Source organism: Oncorhynchus gorbuscha, unplaced genomic scaffold (assembly GCF_021184085.1).
Source record: "Oncorhynchus gorbuscha isolate QuinsamMale2020 ecotype Even-year unplaced genomic scaffold, OgorEven_v1.0 Un_scaffold_11:::fragment_6:::debris, whole genome shotgun sequence".
Lineage (NCBI taxonomy): Eukaryota > Metazoa > Chordata > Actinopteri > Salmoniformes > Salmonidae > Oncorhynchus > Oncorhynchus gorbuscha.
In genome coordinates this window covers 15,920-28,639 of record NW_025744461.1, presented here as the reverse complement: position 1 = coordinate 28,639, position 12,720 = coordinate 15,920, and positions in this window count along the sequence as shown.

Here is a 12,720-nt window from a genome sequence, read left to right as displayed (position 1 = left end):
TCTCCCTCTCGCTCTTCTCCCTCCTCTCCCTCTCTCTTTCTTCTTCTCTCTATTCTCCCTCTCGCTCTTCTCCCTCCTCTCCCTCTCTCTTTCTTCTTCTCTCTATTCTCCTCTCTCTCTTCTCCCTCCTCCTCTCTCTCTCTCTTTCTTCTTCACTCTATTCTCACTCTCGCTCTTCTCCCTCCTCTCCCTCTCTCTTTCTTCTTCTCTCTGTTCTCCCTCTCGCTCTTCTCCCTCCTCCCTCCTCCCCTCTCTCTGTATCCCTTCTTTCTTCTCTCTATTCTCCCTCTCCTCCATCTCTGTTTCACCCCCCACTCTGTATCCCTCTCTTTCTTCTCCCTCTCCTCCCTCTCTGTTTCATCCCTCTCCCCCCACTCTGTATCCCTCTCTTTCTTCTTCTCTCTATTCTCCCTCTCCTCCCTCTCTGTTTCACCCCCCACTCTGTATCCCTCTCTTTCTTCTTCTCTCTATTCTCCCTCTCCTCCCTCTCTGTTTCACCCCCCACTCTGTATCCCTCTCTCTTCTTCTTCTGTTTCTCTATTCTCCCTCTCCTCCCTCTCTGTTTCACCCCCCACTCTGTATCCCTCTCTTTCTTCTTCTATCTATTCTCCCTCTCCTCCCTCCCTCTCTGTTTCACCCCCCCACTCTGTATCCCTCTCTTTCTTCTTCTCTCTATTCTCCCTCTCCTCCCTCTCTGTTTCACCCCCCACTCTGTATCCCTCTCTTTCTTCTTCTCTCTATTCTCCCTCTCCTCCCTCTCTGTTTCACCCCCCCCCACTCTGTATCCCTCTCTTTCTTCTTCTCTTTCTTCTCCCTCTCCTCCCTCTCTGTTTCACCCCCCCACTCTGTATCCCTCTCTTTCTTCTTCTCTCTATTCTCCCTCTCCTCCCTCTCTGTTTCATCCCTCTCCCCCATTCTCCCTCTCCTCCCTCTCTGTTTACTCCCTCTCTTTCTTCTTCTCTCTATTCTCCCTCTCCTCCCTCTCTGTTTCACCCCCCCCACTCTGTATCCCTCTCTTTCTTCTTCTCTCTATTCTCCCTCTCCTCCCTCTCTGTTTCACCCCCCCACTCTGTATCCCTCTCTTTCTTCTTCCCTCTCCCTCTCCTCCCTCTCTGTTTCACCCCCCCACTCTGTATCCCTCTCTTTCTTCTTCTCTCTATTCTCCCTCTCCTCCCTCTCTGTTTCACCCCCCCACTCTGTATCCCTCTTTCTTTCTTCTTCTCTCTATTCTCCCTCTCCTCCCTCTCTGTTTCACCCCCACTCTGTATCCCTCTCTTTCTTCTTCTCTGTTTCTTTTCCATTTATTTTCAAAGCATTAACAATTTCTTATTACAAAGGAAAAAGTACTTATACGTACACACACACACACACACACACACACACACACACACACACACACACACACACACACACACACACACACACACACACACACACACACACACACACACACACACACACACACACACACACACACACACACACACACACACACACACACACACACACACACACAAAGCCAAGGCCACGTACATCCATACTGAGAGTAGTGATAGAGCGTAGAGACTGGAGTCAGTGCCAGAGCATGTGGCTGACTCACCCTCCTCACCTCTCTTCTCCTCCTCCCCTTTTTATAGGGGACTGAGAAATCTGCAGGCTACAGTACTGGGGGTGTTTTGTCACTGCTGCCTGCCACGGCCGTCCTTGGCCGTACTGCATCTGGCAGACAGTAAGGGCTCTTTCCCGGAGTCAGAGCCAACATAGGAAAAACTAAATATGACAAGCAGTCAGGGTATACAAAAACACTGCTGGAACTTCCAGAAAATAACAGCCTATCTTAATAAATAACAAAATAATAACAGCCAACCAAGCACACGTAACAGTGGATGTGTGCTGGGCTGAGTGGAGGGGTTGGAGGGGTTGGAAGGGGGGGGTGCTGGGGAAAGAAATGTCATCTGAGAAAGACAATTACCATCACTCATGGTGTCCTTTGTGGAGCAGATCCGTTTTATCAGTGACTCTGATTTAACTGATCTGTATTTACAAAGGGCCTCAAGGACTGTGCTTAGAAAGGGGGGGAGAGACAGAGAGACAGAGAGAAGACCATCAAACCAATCCCCACATATACTCCTTTCAGTTCATTATCTATGGCTCTTCGCGTAATTATAGCTTAATTATTGCTGGTTGTAAGCTATCACATTGTCTCGCTCCTTTGTTCTTTCTTATGCAGATACTGCATCAATAAAAAACATGAGGTAGAGATGTCAGGTGCCTTTTTGTGCTTTTATACAAAAGCCTTGTCGAAACCTGTGCCCACCTTTTTCAGTTACTGTACCACCACCTGAATTCTTCTCTGCCTGAAGTACACCCTTCATGGGCATTTTACCAGTAAGCCTATGGTCTCATGAGTCTTCTCAAGTACCCCCAGGGGTCCCAGTACCACTGGTCTAAACCATACCCTGGGCCTCTGATTGCTGTTTATGGTTTAGTTCAGGCAGAGCTGCCATAAGCAGTTAGTGTTTTTCAGAATGAATATCCTCACACTATGACAGAAACACTATTGTGGCTCAGACGAGGGGGGTCTTAATATGAATTCATATAAATTACTTTTATTATTTGGGTAAAAGTCCCTTTTATTGCATTGCATCCACTTACCAATCGATTAAGCAACCTGGCCAGCACAGCACAGCCATAGCAACAGCCCAGCCACAACAGCACAGCGTCTCTCCAACCCTGGCCAGCTCAGCAACAACAGCACAGCCTCTCTCCAACCATGGCCAGCTCAGCCACAACAGCACAGCCTCTCTCCAACCCTGGCCAGCTCAGCCACAACAGCACAGCCTCTCTCCAACCCTGGCCAGCTCAGGCACAACAGCACAGCCTCTCTCCAACCCTGGCCAGCTCAGGCACAACAGCACAGCATCTCTCCAACAATTACCAGCACAGCCACAACAGCACAACCTATCTCCAACCCTGGCCAGCGCAGCCACAACAGCACAGCCTCTCTACAACCCTGGCCAGCTCAGCCACAACAGCACAGCCTCTCTCCAACCCTGGCCAGCTCAGCCACAACAGCACAGTCTCTCTACAACCCTGGCCAGCTCAGCCACAACAGCACAGCCTCTCTCCAACCCTGGCCAGCGCAGCCACAACAGCACAGCCTCTCTCCAACCCTGGCCAGCTCAGCCACAACAGCACAGCCTCTCTCCAACCCTGGCCAGCTCAGCCACAACAGCACAGCCTCTCTCCAACCCTGGCCAGCTCAGCCACAACAGCACAGTCTCTCTACAACCCTGGCCAGCTCAGCCACAACAGCACAGCCTCTCTCCAACCCTGGCCAGCTCAGCCACAACAGCACAGTCTCTCTACAACCCTGGCCAGCTCAGCCACAACAGCACAGCCTCTCTCCAACCCTGGCCAGCTCAGCCACAACAGCACAGCCTCTCTCCAACCCTGGCCAGCTCAGCCACAACAGCACAGCCTCTCTCCAACCCTGGCCAGCTCAGCCACAACAGCACATCCTCCCAGATCAGAGAGAACACAATTACTGCAGACAGACGCCCATAGCCCGAGCCAGCGTCTCCACAGCCTTAATCACAGAGTGGAACTGATTCAATTCATTTGGCCTGGGAGCAGATATGGAGCCATTACGTCCTAATTAACAGAGTGCTAAGGTGGAGCCACACCTGAGTGAGCTGGAAATGGGCAGAACAGAGCAGAACAGGGAGCTAATTTCACTGCAGGAGGAATGGGAAGGAGGGGAGCTCTATTTAAATGGAGAGCTACATTCTATTAATCCATAAACTGATTTATGTCTGATAATATGCTGGTAACACAATGGCCGCTATGATTATGATTATGTCTGTTATGGTTCACCGACACCTAAGATAAGGTTGGGGGAGGGATAAGGGGGAGGGGCTACGAACATGTGAATTTGCATATTGCACTGATACTCTTTGAGAAAGGGCTGTGTATCAGTCTGATAGATACAGTTGAAGTCAGAAGTTTACATACACCTTAGCCAAATACATTTACACTCAGTTTTTCACAATCCTGACATTTAATGGGGCAGCAGGTTAGAGCGTTGGCCCAGTAACCGAAAGGTTGCAAGATCAAATCCCCAAGCTGACAAGGTAAAAATCTGTCGTTCTGCACTTGAACAAGGCAGCTAACCCACTGTTCCTAGACCAGCTAACCCACTGTTCCTAGACCAGTTAACCCACTGTTCCTAGACCAGTTAACCCACTGTTCCAAGGCTGTCATTGAAAAAAAGAATTTCTTCTTAACTGACTTGCCAAGTAAAATAAAAATTCCCTGTCTTAGGTCAGTTAGGATCACCACTTTATTTTAAGAATGTGAAATGTCAGAATAAAAGTAGAGAGAATGATTTATTTCAGTTTTAATTTCTTTCATCACATTTCCAGTGGGTCAGAAGTTTACATACACTCAATTAGTATTTGGTAGCATTGCCTTTAAATTGTTTAACTTGGGTCAAATGTTTCGGGTAGCCTTCCACAAGCTACCCACAATAAGTTGGGTGAATTTTGGCCCATTCATCCTGACAGAGCTGGTGTAACTGAGTCAGGTTTGTGGGCCTCCTTGCTCGCACACACCTTTTCAGTTCTGCCCACTCATTTTCTATAGGATTGAGGTCAGGGCTTTGTGATGGCCACTCCAATACCTTGACTTTGTTGTCCTTAAGCCATTTTGCCACAACTTTGGAAGTATGCTTGGGGTCTTTTGGAAGATCCATTTGCGACCAAGCTTAACTTCCTGACTGATGTCTTGAGATGTTGCTTCAATATATCCAAATAATTTTCTTTCCTCATGATGCCATCTATTTTGTGAAGTGCAACAGCCCCTCCTGCAGCAAAGCACCCCCACAACATGATGCTGTCACGCCCTGACCATAGAGCCCTCGGGGTACTCTATGGTGTTTTAGGTCAAGGCGTGACTAGGGGGGTTTCTAGGTAATATTTCTATGTTGATGTGTGTGTGTATGGTTCCCAATTGGAGGCAGCTGATAATCGTTACCTCTAATTGGGGATCATACTTAGTGTGTCCTTTTTCCCACCTGCTATGGGGGATATTGTTTTGTGTGAGTGCCTATGTGTGCCACGTATTTCACGATCGTTACATCTTTGTTGTTTTGGAAGTTAAACTATCATTAAAATGTGGAGCTCTACTCACTGCGCCTTGGTCAAATTATTCATACAACGGTCGTGACAGATGCTGCCACCCCCGTGTTTCTCGGTTGGGACAGTGTTCTTTGGCTTGCAAGCCTCTGCCTTTTTCCTCCAAACATAACGATGGTCATTACGGCCAAACCGTTCTATTTTTGTTTCGTCAGTCCAGAGGACATTTCTCCAAAAAGTACGACCTTTGTGCCCATGTGCGGTTGTAAACCGTAGCCTGGCTTTTTTATGGCGGTTTTGGAGCAGTGGCTTCTTTCTTGCTGATCGGCCTTTCAGGTTATTTCGATATATGACTCGTTTTACTGTGGATATAGATAATTTTGTACCTGTTTCACAAGGTCCTTTGCTGCTGTTCTGGGATTGATTTGAAATTTTCCCACCAAAGTACGTTCATCTCTAGGAGACAGAACGCGTCACCTTCCTGAGCGGTATGATGGCTGCGTGGTCCCATGGTGTTTATACTTGGGTACTATTGTTTGTACAGATGAATGTGGTACATCCAGGCGTTTGGAAATTGCTCCCAAGGATGAACCAGACTTGTGGAGGTCTACAATTTTTTGGCTAATTTCTTTAGATTTTCCCATGATGTCAAGCAAAAGAGGCACTGAGTTTGAAGTTAGGCCTTGAAATACATCCACAGGTACACCTCCAATTGACTCAAATTGTGTCAATTAGCCTATCAGAAGCTTCCAAAACCATGACATAATTTTCTGGAATTTTCCAAGCTGTTTAAAGACGAAGTCAACTTAGTGTATGTAAACTTCTGACCCACTGGAATTGTGATACAGTGAATTATAAGTGAAATAATCTGTCTGTAAACAATTGTTGGAAAAATGACTTGTGTCATGCACAAAGTAACCGATTTGCCAAAACTATAGTTTGTTAACAAGAAATTTGTGGAGTGGTTGAAAAACGAGTTTAAATGACTACAACCTAAGTGTATGTAAACTTCCAACATCAACTGAACTGTATATACAGCTCTCACTAAGAGGGGTAAAGAGAGGTGAACTCATTCAGCATAAGGTTCCTATAGGCCAGAATGTGAAGACTGCATGCAGATGGAGAGAGGAGCAACATCTCCCCAACAGATCAGATCCAGCCCATTCCACACGGGAATGCCACACAGACCACTCCTCAGACCTCAGAGGCGAAGCAGGATGCCACTCCTCAGACCTCAGAGGCGAAGCAGGAAGCCACTCCTCAGACCTCAGAGGCGAAGCAGGAAGCCACTCCTCAGACCTCAGAGGCGAAGCAGGAAGCCACTCCTCAGACCTCAGAGGCGAAGCAGGAAGCCACTCCTCAGACCTCAGAGGCGAAGCAGGAAGCCACTCCTCAGACCTCAGAGGCGAAGCAGGAAGCCACTCCTCAGACCTCAGAGGCGAAGCAGGAAGCCACTCCTCAGACCTCAGAGGCGAAGCAGGAAGCCACTCCTCAGACCTCAGAGGCGAAGCAGGAAGCCACTCCTCAGACCTCAGAGGCGAAACAGGAAGCCACCCCTCAGACCTCAGAGGCGAAGCAGGAAGCCACTGCTCAGACCTCAGAGGCGAAGCAGGAAGCCACTCCTCAGACCTCAGAGGCGAAGCAGGAAGCCACTCCTCAGACCTCAGAGGCGAAGCAGGAAGCCACTCCTCAGACCTCAGAGGCGAAGCAGGAAGCCACTCCTCAGACCTCAGAGGCGAAGCAGGAAGCCACTCCTCAGACCTCAGAGGCGAAGCAGGAAGCCACTCCTCAGCTTGGCAGCCAAAGATGGAATGCCTGGATGGTATTTTGGGAATGTTAAACCAAAGCCTTGGGAAGTTTGAGGGATGGTGAAATGTTACACCCCCACTTACAGACCATGCAAGTCAGAGAGACCAGATCCTTATGGTTCTGAAGAATGTCATTTCTGCATCTGTTTACTAACAGCAGCACCTCGTACTGAACTACAACCGGGTCCTGTTCCTCTGCCAAGACCTGTTCTCTAGGTAAAGGGAAAAGGTATGGATGAGAACATTCCTCAACACTGAAAGGAAATGTAGAAAATGATGAGAGCTGGTTTGAATTTGAAGAGTCCATCAGACCAGAGAAAGATGAGGAGTCTTTACTTCTCCCAGACTCGGTGTGATATTTGGGCCATAGTGTTTCAGAGCTCCCCCCTCAGGAGCTAGCTGCTCTCTCCCCACGTTGATGTCAGAGGGACCTTAAACACGGAGCAGGGGGCTCGTAAAAACAAAACACAGCCATTACGTAAGCAACATTCCAACACACACACACGTAATGAATCCGACCAATAGTGTAATTGTAGCTGTAGAATCACAGGAGCAGGGGGATTGTGTTTGTGTTGCCAGCCTGCCTGCCTGCTGTTAACTGTTAACTGGATGGCTGCCAGAGAAACCGTCCAATAGTCTGGATCTCTATCAACTACTAGGCTCTTTACCAGAGGAACGAGGAACTGGTGAGAGAGAGGGAGCCAGTTTGTGTACTTGTGTACAACTCAGTACTGTATCTGTCGGAAGACAAGTCCTGCCACATAATGAGAGAACAACGGGAACAAAGATGTGAAACTTTTGATCCCGGACTGTTCCTCCATCTCAAAGACAAGTGTCATTAGCTCTCCATTCTCGCAGGTTTGATTGCGTCACTAATCATTTCATACGAAAGTACACGCAAAAGGAAGAAAATGTACTAGCCATTAAGAAACCATTTATTGCCAAAGGACAGTATTAATTGGATGACACTGACTAGTGCATTCATTTGAAGTTCACACCAGTCAATTACTATAAAGGGGGATATGTCAGAGCATGTGAGTGAATGATCCATTTTGTAGTTACCTCAGGCTATTCATGACAATAGTAGATATGGAAGTGTTATCCTGTAGGGTTTGGAAGATAGGGTAATATTGTATAACTGGGGGGGATGTGGTTTAAATACTACTCATATCACATCACCTTATCCCCCAATCCAGTCCATCTTTAAACAGACATGATTTAGGCTAGCCTGGTGGACTCCGAAAACACTGCCCTTCATATCCAGACCAGGAGGATATCCCAATGTGTGTGAGTATGATAAGATGTGCTGGGGGTTTGTGAGTGGAGATATGGGACCCAGTGTGGGTAATCTTAACCAGAGGCCAGGATTAGGCCGGCCCAGAGACCACAGTACAATGGGCCAGAGCAGTGAAGAAATTCATACGCATCCGCTTCCGAATGAAATTACTTTAGACAAGCTTTCGTCCGCAAAAATGGATTAATGCTGTTTATCCGCTTTTCATAGGGAATTTCTACATGTGTGAATGGAGTCCGATAATGGTACTTCTTCACACCTCCCCCTCCACTATCAGCACTCTCTGGGCGCTTCAACGTATACTTACAAAAAAAATCAATTGCTACAGCTGTGCGATGAGAGTGTAATGCTGAATACATTTTGTATTTCTCCCTCTAGTCTTCTCCTTCAACATGTCAGACAAATTGTGCTGCCTCTGCCAAATCTAATATAGCCGCCCCCTCCTGCCCACACACACACACACACACACACACACACACACACACACACACACACACACACACACACACACACACACACACACACACACACACACACACACACACACACACACACACACACACACACACACACACACACACACACACACACACACACACACACTGCCGGGTGATGGTGATTGACAACACTGTGATTGGTAATCACAGCCAGGAAGAGGATCAAATATGTATGAAAATGCTGCACTACAGAATCAGAAAATACTGTGGTATTTGCCGACCCTAGAGGACAGAGTGTGTGTCTGTGTAATCTGTCTACTGTCTGTCCCCTACTCCTCAAACTCATTCACACAGACCTGACTTATTGTGCTGTTGTGTTAAGATAACAACTGTCCACAAAACATAGAGGATTCAACCATTCAATGCCCATTTCCCCTGTGTGTCAGCCTCATGTCCTCCACCACTTCCTATCACATCTCCCATCCACCTGATATTACTGCTGCTTCCAGGCTGCCGCCACGCTGCTGATTTCTCTTTCCAGCACTAACTACTATTCACCTACAGGGGCAATTTATGCAGTGATTGCTCCACACATCTTGTGACCACCTGTCATGTGGAGATGGGATGCTCTCAATGCCATTACAGCAATGCAATTACAGAGCAGGAGGTCCTTGGTTCACGTGGCAGCAGGCAGCTACAGTACAGCCGAATCAAGGAGCACCTTGTGACCGTGACAAGCTACTTTAACTGTGGGCTTCACATGGAGACAGACTGACTCCAGACCAGCGGTTTACTCAGAAGGAGAGGGCTGACTGACAGAAAGACTGTGTCTCTGATGGAAGAGAGGAAGGAGAGTTAGAATGTAGAGGTAAAGGGGCCATCATCAACGCATCTGTGTGTAGAGGTTGGTGTTCCTGCCGATGGCCCTGGAACTGCAGCAGCATCACGCCACACACCCGCCCGCCTGCTACTGCAGCCCTAATGATAGACAATTTAATTGAAAATCCACTTCCACATCTGAGAGCAAACAATCCTGCAAAATGGAGCGGTGGGCACATGTCCCTTTCTTTCTATTTGATAATGAAATCCCAGACAGAGAGAGAAAAAGAAGAGAGTGATTTTAGAGAATAAAATGAAAGAAAAAGGGGAGAAATTAGTGCAGAGAAAGACACAGATATAGAAGGAGAGAATTAGAGATGGTACTGATATAGGCAGAGGGATCGAGGGGAAGATAGAGGTGGAAGATACAGAAAAATAGGGAGGGAGGGGGAGAGGTGAAGGGAGCAGTAGAATGAGCGAGGAGAGAAAGAGCAAGGCTCAGCAGTCTTCCTCAGGCTCAATTTCCAGGACATGATTCGTCTGGAGTGATGACATACAGTATAATGGGCGCAATAAAAAAGGCTGCGTCTCCCCCCCTCCCTCCCTCCCTCACTCACTCCCTCCCTCCCTCCCTCCCTCACTCCCTCCCTCCCTCCCTCCCTCCACAACTCCCATTTCTCCAGAAATAGAAGCCTGCTCTAGTGTTTAAAAGCCCCCCCTCGTTATTTCTACCGAAAACACAAAATATCCTTCAATCCCCCTCTTTCTCCCTTTCTCTCTCTCTACCCCTCTCTCTCTCCCAGCCACATGAAAGCACCCAGCACGCGGGGGGGGGGGGGGGGGGTCCTATTGATCCTATTGTGATCAATCAGTCTCCTGACTGGCCACATTTATCAAGAATTGATGGCTGCGCATCTTCACCCTGCTGTTAGCGGACGCCTGCCTTGTTTATATTTCAGTCACATCGCCGCAGCTAGCCCCACCCCTATGACAAACTTGCACATCTAATTGGCTGATGTTCTGTTATGATGCTTTTATGACATGTCAATTCTGATGGATTCTGTTAGGACAACCATGGCAGCCGACTGGCCCCTTTACACACTTGCTCACTTACTGCTAGTCCTCTTCTTCACAGGAGGAGGAATGTTAAGAGCAGTCATTACTAACAGACTTCTGGTTTACTACTGAAGGGCTCTGGCCCTATTTTTGATTGATTCTCTGTCTTTCTTCCAACTTTTATTGTCTCTTATGTAACGGTGACCTTTTGGAAGATAAAGGGACCATTTTCTGTCCATGGGAAAAACACAAAATACAGACATACAGAAAAGGACAGGCTTTGTTCATGCTGCAAATGTATAAGGTGTGTAGAGAGAGAAGAGACAGGAGGAGAAGAGAGAAGAGAGAGTGGAGCGTGAGAAGGAGGAGAGAAGAAAGAGTGGAGAGAGAGGAGAGAGAAGAGAGAGTGGAGCGTGAGAATGAGAAGAGAGAAGAAAGAGTGGAGAGAGGAGGAGGAGAGAAGAGAGAGAGGAGGAGGAGAGAGAAGAGAGAGTAGAAAGAGGAGGAGGAGAGAGAAGAGAGAGAAGAGAGAGGAGGAGGAGAAGAGAGAAGAGAGGGAGTAGAAAGAGGGGGAGAGAGAAGAGAGAGAGGAGGGGAGAGAGGAGGAGGAGAGAGAAGAAAGAGTGGAGAGAGAGGAGGAGATAGACGAGAGGAGGAGAGAGAAGAAGAGAGGAGAGAGAGGAGGAGAGAGAGAAGAGAGGAGAGTGAGGAGGGAGAGGAGGAGGAGAGAGATGAGAGAGGAGGGAGAGGAGGAGGAGAGCGATGAGAGAGAGAAGGGAGAGGAGGAGAAGAGAGGGAGGAGGAGGAGAGAGCGAGAGAGGAGTGTGATTTGGGCATCTCTCAGAGAACATAATGGCAGCTTGAAACAAACACACGCCTCGCCTGACAAAACCAAGGCAACCACCACCCGCAGGGAGTAGGGGACTGTGATAATGAAGGGGAGCGGGAAACAAAGGAGAGGGGAAAGTTATTAATAAGTTATTAATATGTCTCTGTGCACCCATCTCTTCTGCTGGCTCCTCCTCAGGATTATAACTAGATGGGGACAAATTGGAAGTAGTTCAACCCCCCCTTCACACTCCCCCCAAACACCCTGGCCTGGCTTTACCCTGATGTGGCAGCAGCCCGGCCTATTGCTGTGCCTGTGGATGAGTTAGCCTGGTGGCTAATGAAATTACTGCCCATCTGCTTTAAACAATACTAATCCACTCCACTCCCCTAAAAACACCAGCTAACCAGAAATACATACACACACACACAAAACAATGAACCCAGGATAAACCTGACAGCCCATGGGACTGCGGAGGTCTATGATTGACAGAGCACAATAACTTTGATTAATTGATACCATCAATGTTGTTATAAAGCGCCTCTTATCAACTGATGATCAATGATGATAAAATAAATGGCAAGCTGTCACCGCGTATTCTCTTAACACACCGCCGCCCCTTGAGGACAAACACACACACATCCTCAGGGACAAACACGCACATACAGTCAAACAGCATCCTAAGAAAGCACACACAGACACATAAAGAAGACATACACAGCCTGAGGCCAAACATGAAGAGAGATAGTGTAGTGTATAAGTGTAAACATGGAGAGGGAGGATCCTATGAATTCAGCTGGTTAGGGATGCTAGGAGATTATCCTGTTATTTGAATATTCAAATATCTGAACGGACATTAGACAAAAATAGGCCTCTTTTTTGTTGTTGTTGAAAAGGCTTTGTCTAAAATGTAATGGTCTATGTGACATTGCTACATAGCCTACAAGAATAGACCATTACATTATAATGTTTAATAAAACAACGGTTATGACAGTTTTGTGTGCCAGGAGGCTACATACTGTAGGTTTCACACACCGAGCTTGTTGTTATTGTCGGACAATCAAAGCAGACCTACAGTCAGAGGCTCCATGTGTTTCTAAGCAATGCAACAGTAAGTTGATTAAATGAGAAGGAATACGCTACAATGATCAACCAACAGGTAGGCTGTTGTTTCATATGAATGGAGTTGTTGTAGACATTGGACAGGGAGTGCAGCAAAAATAGTCTCAATTAGTCTTGATACTTTAGCTAGCTAACTTAGCTGGCTACTGCAGCTAGCTACTTTATAATGATTTGATGCAGGCAAGACAGGCACTACCAGATGGTATGATAGTTATCTATG